General features: G+C 46.0%; 3 non-coding genes and 1 pseudogene across 3 annotated transcripts; all 4 read left to right on the top strand.

Annotated features, from left to right (window-relative positions):
- Positions 1–4,507: 4,507 nt before the first annotated feature.
- LOC142682067 (U2 spliceosomal RNA) lies at positions 4,508–4,699 on the top strand. Its single transcript, XR_012853875.1, has one exon. It is a non-coding gene; the product is annotated as a U2 spliceosomal RNA (small nuclear RNA).
- Positions 4,700–13,377: 8,678 nt separating this feature from the next.
- LOC142682072 (U2 spliceosomal RNA) lies at positions 13,378–13,597 on the top strand (annotated as a pseudogene).
- A 1,127-nt stretch (positions 13,598–14,724) lies between these two features.
- Positions 14,725–14,915, top strand: LOC142682045 (U2 spliceosomal RNA). Its single transcript, XR_012853857.1, has one exon. It is a non-coding gene; the product is annotated as a U2 spliceosomal RNA (small nuclear RNA).
- A 1,125-nt stretch (positions 14,916–16,040) lies between these two features.
- LOC142681997 (U2 spliceosomal RNA) lies at positions 16,041–16,231 on the top strand. The gene has a single exon (XR_012853813.1). It is a non-coding gene; the product is annotated as a U2 spliceosomal RNA (small nuclear RNA).
- The last annotated feature ends 5,311 nt before the right edge of the window (positions 16,232–21,542 follow it).

The following is a 21,542-nucleotide window of genomic DNA, read 5'->3' as shown; positions in this document are numbered from 1 at the left end:
AATCTGTGCGGCATGACTGGGCATGCTTTTAAAGATTGCCCCCGCAGAGCGAAATCTGGGCCACCCAGACCAGGGCCAGAGCGGCAGTTTGCAACATGTGCAGACGCCGCTGGTAATGCCCCAAAACGAGCATTGACGACTGAGGGGTCCAGGCCAAAGTCCTTCACAGCTCCATCGGGGGGCCCACCGATGTCAGCCTCGAGGGACGGCCATAGGGATTCCACCGGGTCCAGGCAGAGCAGGAGGAATTCTGACTCTGCTGGACATAAGTTGACCGGCACCTCTGCAAACAGGTCCTCTGCTCCGCCTGCAGTGGACCCTGTTGAGGCAGTGGTTAGCGACAGGCGTCGTGGCTCCGTAGGTTCTGCAGTAGGACCTGACGCCTGTCCCAAGAGTGTGGGCATGGAGCGGAGACACTCTGTGTCAGACGAGGGCTCCATTAAGAAAACCCTAAAATATGCTGGATTGGAGCCTCGTTTTGACCATTACCGGTCAACGGGGGGGTCGGAGCAAAGTTCCTCCACTGCGGTTGTGGAGGGGCTTGCGATGAAGGCTCCCCGTAAGCAGGCAAAGGTTGCCAAGAGTGATGGGACCTCACTGGCCCCTGTGCAGCTGCCCAGTAAGGACATCAGCGATATCTTCAGCCAGGGGCCAGAGATGGGTGAGAGCGACTTCGAGGAGATGGATAGGAGCCATTCTGCAAAGAGACAGCGAGAGGAAGAGGAGTCCGGAGTTCGGAGGAAAGCTGCCTATCGGAGTTCGGATGAGAGCAGTGTGGGGGTTGGAGCCGCCCACGTATCTGGCTCTGACCCTACCAACATCCAAGATTTATTGACCCCTCAAAAAGGGGGTCCAGACTCGCAGCTGATCTCCGAGTACGACTCTTCTGGTTCGGACTCTGACCTCAACTAAGACTATGTTGGTTCCTATCAAAGTCGCCTCACTAAATGTGAGGTCCCTAAAGAGCCCTGTCCGCAGGACTGCTTTATTTTCATTTTTAGAGACTGTGGACTTTGACCTTTGCCTGCTTCAAGAATGTGGAATCCCTAATGACTTGGAATATCAAGATTTAAAGATGGACTGGAAACTAGGCCCCTCAGTCTGGTCTGGTGGAAATGACTGTCGCTCTGCGGGGGTTGGATTGCTCTGCCGAGGTCGTTTTATCTCCATCCAAACAGTGACTGAAATCATGCCCGGCAGAGCTATTTTAATACATTTGCTTTTTAATGGAATTTTAATTCGTGTTTTAAACGTTTATGCCCCTCCTACCAAACAGGAGAGGGCAGAACTATTAGAGATTTTACCATTGTTTTGTGTTGGGTCTACCCCCCTGCTGGTGGGTGGTGATTTTAACTGTGTACGAGATGGAGAACACCGGCAGGGTGGGGATTTTAATCGAAAAATTGACCGTACTTCTTACCTGCTCAAGAATTTTATTGGTGATTTTAAATTGAAAGATTGCTGGAGGGAACTCTTGCCTGCGGACCCAGGCCCCACCTGGTCCAATGGAAGAGTGAGCTCCAGAATTGATTTTATTTTCACTTCTAATAGTTTTATTCCCAAAAAATGTTTGCTTTTAACAAATATTTTATCTGATCACAAGCTCCTTTCGGTGCACCTGGAGCTAGAGGGAGAGCAAAAAGCTTGTAGGGGTCCCTGGAGACTAAACACCACACTCCTGGAGGACCCCATCATTAAAGAGGAGTTTGTGCGGACCTACCAGTGTTGGCAGTCCCATAGAGCGCCCAGTCAGCCTATGCTACACTGGTGGGAGGGCATTAAACCCAAAATCAGAGCTTTTTTTATTCGAGCAGGTAAGAAGAAAGCCAAAGAGAAAAAACAATGGTTTTATGTTCTTAATAAACGTTTACATGTACTTTTTAAATTGAAGGAGATTGGTATGGATGTTGATGATGATATCTTAAATCTTAAAGCTGAAATAAAACATGCCATAGAAGAGAAAGGGAAACAAATAATTTTTAATTCACATGTAAAGCACCTCGAGGATGGCGAGAAGTGTTCCCGGTTCTTCTTCAAAAAGGTAATGGATAAACGAGATGTCATTTTAAACCTTGAAGGAGAAACCACTATGGTCGGCATTTTAAATTCTGCTTTTAATTTCTACCAATCTCTTTTTAACAAGAAAAATATTGATCCTTCCTTTTTAGAACATGTTCTTAATTCCCTTGATGCCAAGCTAGATATTTTAGACCAGGAAGTTTTATCCCGTAATATTACCTTGGAGGAACTTTTATTTGCTTTTAAAAGTTTTTCTAATGGGAAAGCTCCTGGGGAAGATGGTCTGCCCATCGAATTTTATCATGCTTTTTGGGAAATTTTAAAGAATGACATGTTTTTATTGTATAAGGAAGTTTTTATTACTGAAGAGCTGCCCCCTTCCTGGAGGAGGGGGATTGTGTCCTTAATTTTTAAAAAAGGTGAGAAGGACCAGTTAAAAAACTGGCGCCCTATTACTCTTTTAAACGTTGATTGTAAAATTTTAGCTAAACTAATAACAATCCGTTTTAAACCTTTTATTCATAAATTAATCCATCCAAACCAGGTATGTGGGGTACCTGGGAGGTCAATTACTGAGTCCCTGAATATTTTACGTGACATCATTTGGTATTTTAAAGAAAGGGGTCAAAGCCTTGCTATTTTATCCTTAGATTTCGAGAAGGCTTTTGACCGGGTCTCCCATGAATATCTTTTTATGGTTCTTAAAAAGATGGCTGTTCCTGAAATTATTTTAACACGTATTAAGCTTTTATATCGATCCTGTTTTAGCCAAATTTCTATCAACGGATTTTTAACTAAAGGTGTTCCTCTTTTATCAGGGGTGAAACAGGGGTGCCCGTTGTCTCCGCTCCTTTTTATTTGTGCCATAGAACCTCTGTTCACCCTAATAAGAGATGATAAAGTCATCAGAGGCGTGCCCATACCTGGAGGAAGGGGGAACCAGGTAAAAATCCTAGGCTATATGGATGACGCCACCATCCTATGCCCAGACGCCGCTTCTATGAGAAGGGCATTGAGGAACACCGGCTTTTTTTGTGAAGCCTCTGGTTTTAAATTAAACGTTGATAAATGTGACTGTTTTTATACTGGTGTATGGGATTCCTCTGTGACACCAGGAGTTAACATGCAGCAGGATCAGATAAAAATTTTAGGAATTGTTTTTAATCAAGAAAACGATGGGAGACCCAATTGGGATTCAGTAATTGCCAAAATGGAAAAAAAGGTTTTAATGTGGAATTTGAGAAATCTCACCATGGAGGGAAAAGTTTTAATAATTAAATCTGTTTTATTACCCATAATGCTTTATGTAGCTATGGTTTTCCCTCCAACAATTTTATATATTAAAAAAGTGACCAGGATCTGTTTTATGTTTTTATGGGGTTCCAAAATGGAAAAACTAAAACGTGATTTTATGTACAGATGTAAGGACAATGGCGGGAGAGATGTTCCTAACCTTTTTAACTTCTTTTACATTAAATACTTTTGCTTCTGTTTTAAAATGTATAACTCTGATGGTATTTTTAGCTACTTTTTAAAGTACGCTACGGGCATGATTTTTAAACGATGGTTTCGTGTCCCTTTGAATTCTCCTGTGCTTCTGTGTCCCCCAAAACAATATGCGGTGCTCGAAAAAACTGTCAGGCTCCTAGGTCTCCAAGAATTGGAGCCTGACATATTGGGGGACCAGAAAAAAGTGTCACTCTCCTGTAGGCGGCAGGAGGATACACTGGCAGTTTCAAATTTCTCACAGGCAAGGTCCAAGGTGGTGTGGCGGAACGTTTTCGGGAAATTTATGGCAAATGTGCACAAGGACCTTGCCTGGGCAATCGTTCACCAGTGCCTCCCTACTCGTGAATTCCAGCATAGGCGAGGACTGGTGGCGAGAGCCAAGTGCCCGAGAGACAGGTGTGGTGACGACGAGACGGTAATGCACCTGTTTTGGAACTGCCCATATGCACAGGAGGTTTGGAGGAAGGCAGGCCCATTGCTGAAATGGGCCTGCGGTCTTAAAGATCTTAAATTTGAATACGTGTTTTATGGTCTTTTTAACTGCCCAAGTTTTAAACAGCAAATGGTCTGTTGGATCATTTTAAACTGTTTTAAGAATGCCATCTGGAAGGTTAGGAACATTCTGCTTTTTAAACATGATTTTATTGACGTTAAAAATTGTGTGAAATATGCCCTAAGTGAAATGTATATTTATTATCTTAGGGACAAAAAGCAGCTAGGGGTAAAAGAAGCAACATCCATGTGGTGTTTGCAAATGTGGAATACTATAACATTGTAAATAAAAATGGTTTTATTCTTTTATGTCTTTTATGCCCTGTATAAATTTTATCCTGCTATTGTTCTGTACTTTTATTATAACATCTGTATTACTGGTCTTATTATTATTACTTTTGTATTCATTTAAATGTATGAATATTCATGTATTATGCCATTGATTTTATCTTGTGGTTTCAATTTTAAAAAAAAAAGTCTGTAAAATATATTATTTTTGCCAATAAAAAACTTTGTTGAAACCTTATCTGTTCTTATCAGTTTAATATCTGATACGTCCCCTATATGGGGACCATATATTAAATGGATTTTTAGAACAGGGAGATGGAAATAGAGCTTGCTCTGTCCACTCCACGCATTGACCTGGTATTGCAGTATTTCCAGGACCGGTGCACCCTTTCCTTATGTGTTTACTAAAATCAGATTCCAAAAGTGCTTTTTGTGTTTGCCATTGTTTTTGTCTTTCGGATGGGATCTCCCCTTTTAATCCCATTATTTCAACACCTGTTGGACAATGCATTTGTACAGTCATGTGTGATAATGAGCTAATTTATTAAATGCAATTAATTAATACATTGCCACCTCTTGTTTTGTGTCGTCTGTGTTTCTGTGTTTCCGGCATTTCACATTGGAACAGCTCATTCACCTTCCTTGTCTTCTCTCCGCCCTCCCTCCTAGGTAGGTTAAAGAGCTGCACCTGAGCCAGCCACTGATTGATGCAGCACCATAGTCAAATAGTGGAGTGGAGTAGGGGAACAGCAAACAGCCATTAAAGCAGCCAGCCCGCCCGCCCGCCCGTCACAATGGACCTACCTGTGCAGGGGCGTAACTAGGAAAGACTGGGCCCCATAGCAAACTTTTGACTGGGGCCCCCCCTCCCCGGGTGTCACACAACCCCCCCTTGTAGATAGTGCCTTTTTTACAAACCCCCCCTTTTGATAACGCCATACAGCCCCCCTGTAGATAACGCCATACAGCCCCCTTTGTAGATATCTACAGAGGGGGCTGTATGGCGTTATCTACGGGGGGCTGTATGGCGTTATCTACAGGGGGACTGTATGGCGTTATCTACAGAGGGGGCTGTATGGCGTTATCTAGAGGGGGCTGTATGGCGTTATCTAGAGGGGGCTGTATGGCGTTATCTACGGGGGGGGGGCTGTATGGCGTTCCCTACAGAGGGGGCTGTCTGGCGTTACCTACAGGGAGTCTGTATGGCGTTCCCTACAGGGGGGGTCTGTAGGGAACGCCATACAGCCCCCCCCTGTAGGGAACGCCATACAGCCCCCCCTGTAGGGAACGCCATACAGCGTCCCCCCCCTGTAGGGAACGCCATACAGCGTCCCCCCTGTAGGGAACGCCATACAGCCCCCCCTGTAGGGAACGCCATACAGCGTCGTCCCCCTGTAGGGAACGCCATACAGAGTCACCCCCCTGTAGGGAACGCCATACAGCGTCACCCCCCTGTAGGGAACGCCATACAGCGTCACCCCCCTGTAGGGAATGCCATACAGCGTCACCCCCCTGTAGGGAACGCCATACAGCGTCCCCCCTCCCAAAAAAATGCGACCTACAGTGTGTCCTAATAAAAGACATGTATCCCCTATCCACAGGATAGGGGATACATGTGTGATCGCTGGCAGCGATAGGGAGAACGGGGGACTGAAAGTCCCCTGAAGTTCTCCATGACTAACCTCTGACTTCCGGCGTCTGTGTCGGCAGCTCTGTAGAAATGAATGGAGCGCTGGTCACGCATGCGCACAAGCGGGACCGGCGCTCCATTCATTTCTACGGAGCTGCCGACACAGACCCCGGAAGTCCGAGGTTTGTGATGGAGAACTTCAGGGGACTTTCAGTCCCCCATTCTCCCTATCGCTGCCAGCGATCACACATGTATCCCCTATCCTGTGGATAGGGGATACATGTCTTTTGTTTAATGGCAGAGCGGGGAGATACCTCCCTGCTCTGCCGTACTGTTCAGTGGCGTCCCGCTGTAGCAGCCATAGCGGCTGCTAGCGGAGCCTCCGGCCATGGTGGGGGCCCGTGCCGGCGGGCGACACGGGCCCCCTCATGCCGCGGGCCCCGTAGCAGCCGCTACTGCTGCTACGGCGGTAGTTACGCCACTGTACCTGTGTACACTAGATGGATGTGATGGAATGTACTGTGGTCCCTACATTTCAAGAAGAAGTAAGAATTGCAGTTGCAACAAACCCTTGCTTGCCTACAAAGAGAGCAGCAATTTGGATTTGTTACTATGTTACCTGGAAGAATAACAAACTGTGCAAGGATGGAGGTTGTAGGAGCAAGGAGAACAAGTTGTCTGTAAAGTTGGTGGATGCCTATTTTCCATTTTGCAGTCCCTTGTCTCCCTCTTGTGGCCTCCTGGAGGCAACTAGCTGTGCAAAAAAAAGACAGCCTGGGGGCCGGCTGTTGCAGTGTTGCCCTCTCAGGCAACACTGAGTGACTGACTGAGCCGCACCGTCTTATATAAAGTTCAGACGGAACTTTGCACGTGTCATAGTGGAGACCTCAGGAGCCAGAGCCAGCTTTCTGACATCATAATGGGGCCTCAGAGATAAAAGCCTGGGCCCAGGCAGTGTTGGTCAGTGCTGCTCAGCAGGCAGCACTGGACTGGATTAAAGAGGCTCTGTCACCAGATTTTGCAACCCCTATCTGCTATTGCAGCAGATAGGCGCTGCAATGTAGATTACAGTAACGCTTTTATTTTTAAAAAACGAGCATTTTTGGCCAAGTTATGACCATTTTCGTATTTATGCAAATGAGGCTTGCAAAAGTACAACTGGGCGTGTTGAAAAGTAAAAGTACAACTGGGCGTGTATTATGTGCGTACATCGGGGCGTGTTTACTACTTTTACTAGCTGGGCGTTGTGTATAGAAGTGTCATCCACTTCTCTTCACAACGCCCAGCTTCTGGCAGTGCAGCACTGTGACGTCACTCACAGGTCCTGCATCGTGTCGGCACCAGAGGCTACAGATGATTCTGCAGCAGCATCGGCGTTTGCAGGTAAGTCGATGTAGCTACTTACCTGCAAATGCTGATGCTGCTGCAGAATCAACTGTAGCCTCTGGTGCCGACACGATGCAGGACCTGTGAGTGACGTCACAGTGCTGCACTGCCAGAAGCTGGGCGTTGTGAAGAGAAGTGGATGACACTTCTATACACAACGCCCAGCTAGTAATAGTAGTAAAAACGCCCCGATGTACGCACATAATACACGCCCAGTTGTACTTTTACTTTTCAACACGCCCAGTTGTACTTTTGCAAGCCTCATTTGCATAAATACGAAAATGGTCATAACTTGGCCAAAAATGCTCGTTTTTTAAAAATAAAAACGTTACTGTAATCTACATTGCAGCGCCTATCTGCTGCAATAGCAGATAGGGGTTGCAAAATCTGGTGACAGAGCCTCTTTAAAGCTGATACAAGGTGTGAAAGGAGAAGGGGTGGCAGTGGGCATGCACTTACTGCTGCTGCTGCTGCTGCCAGTGTTTGCACGGCAGGAGGGCATTTGGGCGTTGCCAGGAAGGCGTTTTTATGTCGATTCCTCCTCTTTCAGCACTGCATTGTGGTGCAAGCAAAAGAAGCAAATCCTGTCTTGCTTCCTCTCCGGCCTTTATTCACCTCCCGCTTAGTAGCTGTGAGTGTGTGTGAGCCTGCAGGGCCCCATGCAATTGCCTAGGAGTAGGCTGAATCGCTGCAAGGGGTGAACAGCAGTATTGGGCAGGCTCGGTCAACGCGCGGCCCGTTCGGGTTATCGCTTCTCGGCCTTTTGGCTAAGACCAAGTGTATTTATACAGGAGGTTTTTAGTCAGAAGGTGCTCAGGTACCCTCTCTCTCGGCCTCGGGGGATCGTCCAGGTTCGCCTGGACTTCACCCCCGTGCTGCTATTTGGGAGAGAGGCTTAGTCCTGAGCAACGAGTTGCGATCCCCCCCCCAGCCCTTTGGTGTGTCTCCTTAAAGCCAAAGGGCGCAGCGCAAGCTGTGCGGTACCGACCTGGCCACGCAAATGGCAGGCGGACCTGATGCGGTGCCGGTATACGCCCGGTTGAGGAATACTGCAAGATTTATCTTGGCAGAGGGTGGAGGCGGTCCTCGTGGTCTCAAGTTCCTTGTCCACGATATTTTGGAAAAGCGGTTGGCGGTCCACAAGAACGAGATTTTGGCGATCCAGGACTACCCAAGGCGTGGAGTGTACGACGTGACTTTCATGGGAGAAGGAATCCTCCGTGATGCCATGGGAAAAGCTGAGAGGCAACAAGGTGAACTCATGGCCTTGGGAGTCCAGGTAATTGAACACGCTTTTGAAGTAACCAAACTCGTAGTGATTAAAATGTATTCCCCATACGTGAAAGATCAGGAAGTGGCAGCGTTTCTTGCTGCATACTTTAAGAACGTTAAGCTGCTGGGGAGAGTTATGAACGAGTGCGGTGTGTGGACCGTCAAATGGAAATTTATTGTTACGCTAATAAAGGACCCCTCCACCCAAGAAACGAAGCTACCACCTGCTCGTTTTAAACTTGGGAATGTGAATGGCGACCTCTATTTCTCAGGAATGCCAAACTTCTGCAGGGCCTGCGGTACCTATGGACATACCAGTTTTAACTGCGATGTCACCTGCAGGAACTGTGGAAGTAAACAACACACAATGAGAGAATGTACAGAAGAGAAAAAATGCAATTTTTGGCAAAAAACTGGTCATCTTTATTATGCTTGTCCACATAGGTACCGAGGCGAAGAAGATGAGCAACCCGAGGTGCCCCCACGTGCTCCACCAGCAGAGCAGTCCCGTCCTCAAGGAGGAGAACAAGCTGTTGCGGCGAAAGAGCAGAGAGGTACCTGGGCTTCAAGAGTACGGCTAGCCGAAGCCAAAACAGGTGCCTCTCAGCCAGCGACCTCAGGGGATAAAAATGAGCCCAGCGCCAAGGAAAAACGGCAGGCCAAGAGGAAGGCAGAAAAGGAGCAGGCCATCGATGAACCTGTGGCATCCCAGACGGCTGGTTGCTCAGGCGGTGCCGGGCCTGCTCCTAATCCTGGGTCTCTAGAGACCGACTCGGAAGGAGAAGACTGGGTACAGGTGGGTCCCCGTAAAAAGGGGAAGCAAGAACGTGCCAGTAGGAGGGAGACAGGGGAGGAGCAGATGGATATGTCCGTGCGGAAAGATGTGGCTCCTCCTGGGACCCCCTCCTCGCCTGCACTGGTGAGGAGGACGGGCACTGCTCCCTCCGTATTATCGGACACCCCGCCATGCGCACAACCTCCCCCTCTAGACCGGCCTTCACGGGCCCAGGGGGGAGAGGCGGGGCCCTTGGGGGACCCACCAGACATGGACCCAGTCGGTCAACCGAGAGAGACCCAGGTGAGGCTGTGCGAGTCTGGGCTCCCCGTGTATGAGGTGAGTGTTGCTGGCTCAGCTCTCAGCGACAGTAGTTCTTCTCCTGCCTCGTCCCTCTTTTCAGTTGAGTCGGATGAGGGCGGGGCCATGAGTTCAAGTGAGGTTTCGGGTATTGCTGGTGGAGGAGCAATCTGATTTTAAGTACGCCTATTATTTATTATTTTAAAATCAGAATTTTGCTTTAACTCTCCACGATGTCTGAGCTCATGGGAATCTCCCTCAACGTGAGGGGCGCCAAGTCAAAAGTGAGAAGGGTTGCTCTCTTCAATTTTTTATCTTGCCTGGCAGCCTCTGTATTTTTCCTGCAGGAGTGCGGCATTCCCCATACAATGAGATATGAAAATTACAAAAAGGATTGGAAGTATGGTCCATCCGTCTGGTCTGGATCCAACGAGTCCAGATCAGCAGGGGTCGCCATTCTTTTTAAGGGAAACGTTTTAATTGATTTTATTCAAGAAATCTTACCAGGACGTATTTTAATGGTTAAAGCTTTTATTGATGGTGTAAAGTGGCAGTTTTTAAATTTTTACGGATCACCAGAAAAGAACGAAAGAGCGAGGATGCTGGAGATTTTACCGCTTTTTATCAACACATCTGAGCCTTTTATCCTCGCAGGTGATTTTAATTGTATCCTGAGAGGAGAACGCCGGCTTACCAACAGTACGAGTAGGAACTATGACAAGACCTCTGGACTGCTCAAGGATATCGTGACTGATTTTAAATTAAAAGACATATACACAGAATGTAACAGGAGCAGTCCAGAGGAAGCCGGCGTTACCTGGAGCAACGCCACCTGTAGCTCCAGGATTGATTTTATCTTTTGTTCTGAAAATTTACTGCCTTTTAATTGTGAAGTTTTAACCAATGTGTTTTCAGATCACAGGCTTTTATCTTTTAAAGTAAAGCATGATCTTAATAATATTGTATGTAAAAAGTCCTGGAAGATGAATGTTTCCCTTTTAGACGATCCACAGGTTTTAGCAGATTTTATTGAATTTTACCAAGAAAGCAGGCGGGTAAGAGACACACGTACTCCCATCAGTGCATGGTGGGAGAAAATGAAAAAGAAAATAAAAGATTTTTTTATTAAGAAAAGCGTGGCGAAAGCCAAAGAGAAATACGCTTTTTTTAAAATTCTCAATACCCGTCTGCAGACCCTGTACAAAATGCAAGATCATGACATAGACGTTAAAGATGACATCACCAATTTGAAAAAGGAGATAGCCCAGTGCCTGGAGCAGAAAGGTAAAGAGATTATATTCCGTTCAAAAATACAACATGTGGAGGAGAACGAGACCTGCTCCAGGTACTTTTTTAAGAAAATAAATAACAAAAAGGCAATTATCAAAAATATAGAAGGGGTGTCAGATGTACAGGGTCTTTTAAGTAAAGTTCATGAGTTTTACACTGACCTTTTTAATGTTAAGACTGTGGATCATAATTTTATGCGTGACTCACTGAAGGAGATTACTACTGTTTTAGACCCTGTCTCCCAGAATTTTTTATTACAGGAGCTGACGGAGCAGGAGGTTTTAGAAACTGTTAAGAGTTTTAAAACAGGGAAAGTTCCCGGACCGGACGGTATACCCAGTGAGTTTTATGTAAAATTTTATGACATTTTAAAAGAGGATCTTTTTAACCTTTTTTCTGATGTTTTTAATTCCAAGATGCTGCCTAAGTCCTGGCGGAAGGGTGAGGTCTCCCTGCTGTATAAGACGGGTGACATCGCAGTTTTAAAGAATTGGAGACCAATAACCCTTCTAAATAGCGACTATAAAATTATGGCTAAAATATGTGCAAATAGATTAAAAGCCATAATACCCCACATTATACACTCTGACCAGGTGTGTGGGGTGCCAGGCCGCAGCATCTGGGATAATTTAAACCTAATAAAAGACGTGATTGAGGACACGAGGTCTAGAAAAGGTAAATTAGCCATTTTATCTATAGACTTTGAGAAGGCGTTCGACCGTGTCTCTCATTTTTATCTTTTTAAGGTTTTAGAACGTATGGGTATACCTGAAGGATTTTTATTATCTATTAAAGCCTTTTACAGAGAATGCACCAGCAAAATTTTAGTGAATGGTTTTAAGACACAGGACGTATTTTTAAACTCTGGGGTGAAGCAGGGGTGTCCCTTGTCCCCACTGCTTTTTATATGTGCATTGGAGCCTCTGTTATGCGCAATTCGCCGCGATAAGTGTATCCGTGGAGTCCCCCTGCCCGGGGGAGGCGGCGTAGAGGCCAAAGCAGTGGGGTACATGGATGATGTGGCGGTTTTATGTAGGGACGCCCTGTCGCTTCAGAGAACCCTTAGGCAAATCGAGTTTTATTGCTGTGCTTCCGGTTTTAAAGTAAACTTCAGCAAGAGTCATATTTTAAACATAGGAAGCATGGCTCTTAGAGATATACCGGTTCCTGTGTCTGATAATATTAAAATTTTAGGTGTCTCCTTCAGTGGGTACGACAATGGTTTTATCAGTTGGGACATGGTGGCGCAGAAGGTAAATCAAAAAATATGCATGTGGAACATGAGGAAGCTTACCATGGAGGGAAAAATTTTAATAATTAAAATGATAATTTTACCTTTGCTTTTATACTTAAGCATGGTTTTCCCTCCTCCCACGGTTTTATTAAGAAAAATTACTAAAGCTTGTTTTACCTTCTTTTGGAGTTCCAGAATGGAGAAACTTAAACGTGAGACGGTAATGAAAATCAAACCAAAGGGTGGCAAAGACTTTCCAGATTTTAATAGGTTTCTTTTAATCAAGTACTTTTGTTTCTGTCTTAATTCTCTTTTTAAACAACATCATTGGTCTTATTTTCTACGTTTTAATACTGGGTTTTTTATGCGAAGGATGGGGTGGTTTGAAATTGTTTTAACCTCACCTTATGCTTTTAATCTACCAGCAAATTACGTGATTTTAGAGAAAATAGTGGCCTTGTTTAATTTTAAAGGGAAAAATTTTAATGATATGATAAACAGTAAGAAACTTATAAAAGACATAAGAGGAAATGAAGTCGTCACTAATATTGAAAATTTTAATAATGAACGTTGTGCTTTTATCTTCAAAATGGTTAATGTGTTTTATCTTTTTAATACACAGATGGACCTGGCCTGGAGCTGCGTTCATCAATGTCTTCCATGCCGGGCATTCCAATTCAGGAGAGGATTCGCGAGGTCTGCCATCTGTCCGAGGGAAGGCTGCCAGGCTGAGGAGACCGTGCGTCATATTTTTTGGACTTGCGATTTTACTAAACATATTTGGATAAAGATATTCCCTCTAATGAAGAAGATGGCAGACCTAAAGGACTTGACTTACGAAATGATTTTATATGGACTCTTTGGATGCCCAACCGCGAACCAAAAGACTATTGCATGGAAGACGATGAACTGCGTAAAAGAAGCTCTGTGGAAGGCCAGGAACATCCTGATTTTTAAGCACGATGTTTTATCTGTTGACGATGTTTTAGGTCTTTGTTTTAGCGAGATGTACATTTATTATTTATTAGATAAAAAAAGAAATGCCACCCTTTCAAATAAATGGTTTGTAAAAGAATGGAACTCCAATATATAAGAATTTGCCACCATGTCCCCTTTTATGTGTTTTTATGTAAATTGATTTTATTACTGTAATTCATTGTAAAAAGCTGTAATTCATTGTAAATATTTTTTGAATTTTAAGTAATAAATCATTGACACCCCCGCGAGGGGGTAGCCAACTGAAAAAAAATCTGTTCTTATCAGTTTAATATCTGATACGTCCCCTATCTGGGGACCATATATTAAATGGATTTTTAGAACAGGGAGATGGAAATAGAGCTTGCTCTGTCCACTCCACGCATTGACCTGGTATTGCAGTATTTCCAGGACCGGTGCACCCTTTCCTTATGTGTTTACTAAAATCAGATTCCAAAAGTGCTTTTTGTGTTTGCCATTGTTTTTGTCTTTCGGATGGGATCTCCCCTTTTAATCCCATTATTTCAACACCTGTTGGACAATGCATTTGTACAGTCATGTGTGATAATGAGCTAATTTATTAAATGCAATTAATTAATACATTGCCACCTCTTGTTTTGTGTCGTCTGTGTTTCTGTGTTTCCGGCATTTCACATTGGAACAGCTCATTCACCTTCCTTGTCTTCTCTCCGCCCTCCCTCCTAGGTAGGTTAAAGAGCTGCACCTGAGCCAGCCACTGATTGATGCAGCACCATAGTCAAATAGTGGAGTGGAGTAGGGGAACAGCAAACAGCCATTAAAGCAGCCAGCCCGCCCGCCCGCCCGTCACAATGGACCTACCTGTGTACACTAGATGGATGTGATGGAATGTACTGTGGTCCCTACATTTCAAGAAGAAGTAAGAATTGCAGTTGCAACAAACCCTTGCTTGCCTACAAAGAGAGCAGCAATTTGGATTTGTTACTATGTTACCTGGAAGAATAACAAACTGTGCAAGGATGGAGGTTGTAGGAGCAAGGAGAACAAGTTGTCTGTAAAGTTGGTGGATGCCTATTTTCCATTTTGCAGTCCCTTGTCTCCCTCTTGTGGCCTCCTGGAGGCAACTAGCTGTGCAAAAAAAAGACAGCCTGGGGGCCGGCTGTTGCAGTGTTGCCCTCTCAGGCAACACTGAGTGACTGACTGAGCCGCACCGTCTTATATAAAGTTCAGACGGAACTTTGCACGTGTCATAGTGGAGACCTCAGGAGCCAGAGCCAGCTTTCTGACATCATAATGGGGCCTCAGAGATAAAACCCTGGGCCCAGGCAGTGTTGGTCAGTGCTGCTCAGCAGGCAGCACTGGACTGGATTAAAGCTGATACAAGGTGTGAAAGGAGAAGGGGTGGCAGTGGGCATGCACTTACTGCTGCTGCTGCTGCTGCTGCTGCTGCCAGTGTTTGCACGGCAGGAGGGCATTTGGGCGCTGCCAGGAAGGCGTTTTTATGTCGATTCCTCCTCTTTCAGCACTGCATTGTGGTGCAAGCAAAATAAGCAAAACGCGCGGCACGTTCGGGTTATCGCTTCTCGGCCTTTTGGCTAAGATCAAGTGTAGTATCTGTTCGTATCAGTTTAATATCTGATACGTCCCCTATCTGGGGACCATATATTAAATGGATTTTTAGAACAGGGAGATGGAAATAGAGCTTGCTCTGTCCACTCCACACATTGACCTGGTATTGCAGTATTTCCAGGACCGGTGCACCCTTTCCTTATGTGTTTACTAAAATCAGATTCCAAAAGTGCTTTTTGTGTTTGCCATTGTTTTTGTCTTTCGGATGGGATCTCCCCTTTTAATCCCATTATTTCAACACCTGTTGGACAATGCATTTGTACAGTCATGTGTGATAATGAGCTAATTTATTAAATGTAATTAATTAATACATTGCCACCTCTTGTTTTGTGTCGTCTGTGTTTCTGTGTTTCCGGCATTTCACATTGGAACAGCTCATTCACCTTCCTTGTCTTCTCTCCGCCCTCCCTCCTAGGTAGGTTAAAGAGCTGCACCTGAGCCAGCCACTGATTGATGCAGCACCATAGTCAAATAGTGGAGTGGAGTAGGGGAACAGCAAACAGCCATTAAAGCAGCCAGCCCGCCCGCCCGCCCGCCCGTCACAATGGACCTACCTGTGTACACTAGATGGATGTGATGGAATGTACTGTGGTCCCTACATTTCAAGAAGAAGTAAGAATTGCAGTTGCAACAAACCCTTGCTTGCCTACAAAGAGAGCAGCAATTTGGATTTGTTACTATGTTACCTGGAAGAATAACAAACTGTGCAAGGATGGAGGTTGTAGGAGCAAGGAGAACAAGTTGTCTGTAAAGTTGGTGGATGCCTATTTTCCATTTTGCAGTCCCTTGTCTCCCTCTTGTGGCCTCCTGGAGGCAACTAGCTGTGCAAAAAAAAGACAGCCTGGGGGCCGGCTGTTGCAGTGTTGCCCTCTCAGGCAACACTGAGTGACTGACTGAGCCGCACCGTCTTATATAAAGTTCAGACGGAACTTTGCACGTGTCATAGTGGAGACCTCAGGAGCCAGAGCCAGCTTTCTGACATCATAATGGGGCCTCAGAGATAAAAGCCTGGGCCCAGGCAGTGTTGGTCAGTGCTGCTCAGCAGGCAGCACTGGACTGGATTAAAGCTGATACAAGGTGTGAAAGGAGAAGGGGTGGCAGTGGGCATGCACTTACTGCTGCTGCTGCTGCTGCTGCCAGTGTTTGGATGGCAGGAGGGCATTTGGGCGTTGCCAGGAAGGCGTTTTTATGTCGATTCCTCCTCTTTCAGCACTGCATTGTGGTGCAAGCAAAAGAAGCAAAACGCGCGGCACGTTCGGGTTATCGCTTCTCGGCCTTTTGGCTAAGATCAAGTGTAGTATCTGTTCTTATCAGTTTAATATCTGATACGTCCCCTATCTGGGGACCATATATTAAATGGATTTTTAGAACAGGGAGATGGAAATAGAGCTTGCTCTGTCCACTCCACGCATTGACCTGGTATTGCAGTATTTCCAGGACCGGTGCACCCTTTCCTTATGTGTTTACTAAAATCAGATTCCAAAAGTGCTTTTTGTGTTTGCCATTGTTTTTGTCTTTCGGATGGGATCTCCCCTTTTAATCCCATTATTTCAACACCTGTTGGACAATGCATTTGTACAGTCATGTGTGATAATGAGCTAATTTATTAAATGCAATTAATTAATACATTGCCACCTCTTGTTTTGTGTCGTCTGTGTTTCTGTGTTTCCGGCATTTCACATTGGAACAGCTCATTCACCTTCCTTGTCTTCTCTCAGCCCTCCCTCCTAGGTAGGTTAAAGAGCTGCAACTGAGCCAGCCACTGATTGATGCAGCACCATAGTCAAATAGTGGAGTGGAGTAGGGGAACAGCAAACAGCCATTAAAGCAGCCAGCTCGCCCGCCCGCCCGTCACAATGGACCTACCTGTGTACACTAGATGGATGTGATGGAATGTACTGTGGTCCCTACATTTCAAGAAGAAGTAAGAATTGCAGTTGCAACAAACCCTTGCTTGCCTACAAAGAGAGCAGCAATTTGGATTTGTTACTATGTTACCTGGAAGAATAACAAACTGTGCAAGGATGGAGGTTGTAGGAGCAAGGAGAACAAGTTGTCTGTAAAGTTGGTGGATGCCTATTTTCCATTTTGCAGTCCCTTGTCTCCCTCTTGTGGCCTCCTGGAGGCAACTAGCTGTGCAAAAAAAAGACAACCTGGGGGCCGGCTGTTGCAGTGTTGCCCTCTCAGGCAACACTGAGTGACTGACTGAGCCGCACCGTCTTATATAAAGTTCAGACGGAACTTTGCACGTGTCATAGTGGAGACCTCAGGAGCCAGAGCCAGCTTTCTGACATCATAATGGGGCCTCAGAGATAAAAGCCTGGGCCCAGGCAGTGTTGGTCAGTGCTGCTCAGCAGGCAGCACTGGACTGGATTAAAGCTGATACAAGGTGTGAAAGGAGAAGGGGTGGCAGTGGGCATGCACTTACTGCTGCTGCTGCTGCTGCCAGTGTTTGCACGGCAGGAGGGCATTTGGGCGTTGCCAGGAAGGCGTTTTTATGTCGATTCCTCCTCTTTCAGCACTGCATTGTGGTGCAAGCAAAAGAAGCAAATCCTGTCTTGCTTCCTCTCCGGCCTTTATTCACCTCCCGCTTAGTAGCTGTGAGTGTGTGTGAGCCTGCAGGGCCCCATGCAATTGCCTAGGAGTAGGCTGAATCGCTGCAAGGGGTGAACAGCAGTATTGGGCAGGCTCGGTCAACGCGCGGCCCGTTCGGGTTATCGCTTCTCGGCCTTTTGGCAAGATCGGGTGTAGTATTTCTGCATCTGGTTTTGTTGGGAGGTGTCCGGGGTACCCTGCTCCTTGGCCTTGGGGGATCGTCTCTTTTAACAGAGAGACTTCACCCCCTTGCTGCTATTTGGGGAGTGGGCTTAGCCCCCGGACAACGAGCGGCGATCGCGCCTTATCCAAGAGGTCAACCGGCCTTGAGGCGTTATAAGAGCATTCCAAGGGCGTTTATCGGGCTTCGTAGGTGTCTGGGGTACCCTAATCCTTGGCCTTGGGGGAGGGTTTCACTTAATTGTGGAATCTGAGCCCTTGCTGCTATAAGGGACAGGCTTAGCCCCCAGGCACTGAAAATGCCATTTACGTTTGGTTTCGCATCCGGGGACACCCGGTTGCGCCAGTCCGTCCGCATAGAGGTGGAAGAAGGCCATCGTCAGCGGAAGAACCTTCGCTTCATTGTGGAGGTGATTCTGCTGGACTTCCTGGGGCTGAAGCGGGCGGACATCCTGTGTCTCAACGACCAGGAAAGCCGCGGTCGGTACACCATATCCTTTACGGCCGCGGCATGTTGCGATAACATGCACAAGAGACTGTCTGATGCGGACCAGAGTGAGGAGCGGCTAAATGGACTGAACTTTTTATTCCTCTACGGGGAGGAAGAAGTCCCGCTCGTGATGTGCATGTTCAGTCCATTTGTCTCAGAGTGTGACATTGAAACCTTCCTCAGTCGTTACTGCAGGGAGGTCCGCTTCTCACACAAAATCTTGAACACCCAGAGCTTCTGGAATGGCAAAAGGAAATATTGGGTGAAGTTCCGCCAGGATCCCAGTGGCATTGGAGGCTTACATCACCCACCCCAGAACTTTGCCATTGGGAAGAATCGAGGATTCTTATTTTACCCCCAGATGCCAATAGCCTGCCGGAACTGCTTGAGATATGGCCACACCAGAGAACATTGTGACCGGCCCCATGTGGTGCAGTGTAATAGGTGTGGCCAGGTTGGACACGTAGCGGCAAAATGCAGTTCCGAGGTATTGTGCAATCTGTGCGGCATGACTGGGCATGCTTTTAAAGACTGCCCCCGCAGAGCGAAATCTGGGCCACCCAGACCAGGGCCAGAGCGGCGGTTTGCAACATGTGCAGATGCTGCTGGTAATGCCCAAAAACGAGCATTGACGACTGAGGGGTCCAGGCCAAAGTCCTTCACAGCTCCATCGGGGGGCCCACCGATGTCAGCCTCGAGGGACGGCCATAGGGATTCCACCGGGTCCAGGCAGAGCAGGAGGAATTCTGACTCCGCTGGACATAAGTTGACCGGCACCTCTGCAGACGGGTCCTCTGCTCCGCCTGCAGTGGACCCTGTTGAGGCAGTGGTTAGCGACAGGCGTCGTGCTTCCGTAGGTTCTGCGGTAAGACCTGACGCCTGTCCCAAGAGTGTGGGCATGGAGCGGAGACACTCTGTGTCAAACGAGGGCTCTATTAAGAAAACCCCCAAACATGCTGGATTGGAGCCTCGTTTTGACCATTGCCGGTCAACGGGGGGGCCAGAGCAAAGTTCCTCCACTGCGGTTGTGGAGGGGCTTGCGATGAAGGCTCCCCATAAGCAGGCAAAGGTTGCCAAAAGTGATGGGACCTCACAGGCCCCTGTGCAGCTGCCCAGTAGAGACATCAGCGATATCTTCAGCCAGGGGCCAGAGATGGGTGAGAGCGACTTCGAGGAGATGGATAGGAGCCATTCTGCGAAGAGACAACGAGAGGAAGAGGAGTCCGGAGTTCGGAGGAAAGCTGCCTACCGGAGTTCAGACGAAAGCAGTGTGGGGGTTGGAGCCGCCCACGTATCTGGCTCTGACCCTGCCTACATTAAAGATTTATTGACCCCTCAAAAAGGGGGTCCAGATTCGCAGCTGATCTCCGAGTACGACTCTTCTGGTTCGGACTCTGACCTCAACTAAGATTATGTTGGTTCCTATCAAAGTCGCCTCACTAAATGTGAGGTCCCTAAAGAGACCTGTTCGCAGGACTGCTTTATTTTCATTTTTAGAGACTGTGGACTTTGACCTTTGCCTGCTTCAAGAATGTGGAATCCCTAATGACTTGGAATATCAAGATTTAAAGATGGACTGGAAACTAGGCCCCTCAGTCTGGTCTGGTGGAAATGACTGTCGCTCTGCGGGGGTTGGATTGCTCTGCCGAGGTCGTTTTATCTCCATCCAAACAGTGACTGAAATCATGCCCGGCAGAGCTATTTTAATACATTTGCTTTTTAATGGAATTTTAATTCGTGTTTTAAACGTTTATGCCCCTCCTACCAAACAGGAGAGGGCAGAACTATTAGAGATTTTACCATTGTTTTGTGTTGGGTCTACCCCCCTGCTGGTGGGTGGTGATTTTAACTGTGTACGAGATGGAGAACACCGGCAGGGTGGGGATTTTAATCGAAAAATTGACCGTACTTCTTACCTGCTCAAGAATTTTATTGGTGATTTTAAACTGAAAGATTGCTGGAGGGAACTCTTGCCTGCGGACCCAGGCCCCACCTGGTCCAATGGAAGAGTGAGCTCCAGAATTGATTTTATTTTCACTTCTAATAGTTTTATTCCCAAAAAATGTTTGCTTTTAACAAATATTTTATCTGATCACAAGCTCCTTTCGGTGCACCTGGAGCTAGAGGGAGAGCAAAAAGCTTGTAGGGGTCCCTGGAGACTAAACACCACACTCCTAGAGGACCCCATCATTAAAGAGGAGTTTGTGCGGACCTACCAGTGTTGGCAGTCCCATAGAGCGCCCAGTCAGCCTATGCTACACTGGTGGGAGGGCATTAAACCCAAAATCAGAGCTTTTTTTATTCGAGCAGGTAAGAAGAAAGCAAAAGAGAAAAAACAATGGTTTTATGTTCTTAATAAACGTTTACATGTACTTTTTAAATTGAAGGAGATTGGTATGGATGTTGATGATGATATCTTAAATCTTAAAGCTGAAATAAAACATGCCATAGAAGAGAAAGGGAAACAAATAATTTTTAATTCACATGTAAAGCACCTCGAGGATGGCGAGAAGTGTTCCCGGTTCTTCTTCAAAAAGGTAATGGATAAACGAGATGTCATTTTAAACCTTGAAGGAGAAACCACTATGGTCGGCATTTTAAATTCTGCTTTTAATTTCTACCAATCTCTTTTTAACAAGAAAAATATTGATCCTTCCTTTTTAGAACATGTTCTTAATTCCCTTGATGCCAAGCTAGATATTTTAGACCAGGAAGTTTTATCCCGTAATATTACTTTGGAGGAACTTTTATTTGCTTTTAAAAGTTTTTCTAATGGGAAAGCTCCTGGGGAAGATGGTCTGCCCATCGAATTTTATCATGCTTTTTGGGAAATTTTAAAGAATGACATGTTTTTATTGTATAAGGAAGTTTTTATTACTGAAGAGCTGCCCCCTTCCTGGAGGAGGGGGATTGTGTCCTTAATTTTTAAAAAAGGTGAGAAGGACCAGTTAAAAAACTGGCGTCCTATTACTCTTTTAAACGTTGATTGTAAAATTTTAGCTAAACTAATAACAATCCGTTTTAAACCTTTTATTCATAAATTAATCCATCCAAACCAGGTATGTGGGGTACCTGGGAGGTCAATTACTGAGTCCCTGAATATTTTACGTGACATCATTTGGTATTTTAAAGAAAGGGGTCAAAGTCTTGCTATTTTATCCTTAGATTTCGAGAAGGCTTTTGACCGGGTCTCCCATGAATATCTTTTTATGGTTCTTAAAAAGATGGCTGTTCCTGAAATTATTTTAACACGTATTAAGCTTTTATATCGATCCTGTTTTAGCCAAATTTCTATCAACGGATTTTTAACTAAAGGTGTTCCTCTTTTATCAGGGGTGAAACAGGGGTGCCCGTTGTCTCCGCTCCTTTTTATTTGTGCCATAGAACCTCTGTTCACCCTAATAAGAGATGATAAAGTCATCAGAGGCGTGCCCATACCTGGAGGAAGGGGGAACCAGGTAAAAATCCTAGGCTATATGGATGACGCCACCATCCTATG

The sequence above is a fragment of the Rhinoderma darwinii genome (genome assembly GCF_050947455.1).
Source record: "Rhinoderma darwinii isolate aRhiDar2 chromosome 2 unlocalized genomic scaffold, aRhiDar2.hap1 SUPER_2_unloc_7, whole genome shotgun sequence".
NCBI lineage: Eukaryota > Metazoa > Chordata > Amphibia > Anura > Rhinodermatidae > Rhinoderma > Rhinoderma darwinii.
This window is presented reverse-complemented; position numbering and strand designations above follow the sequence as displayed.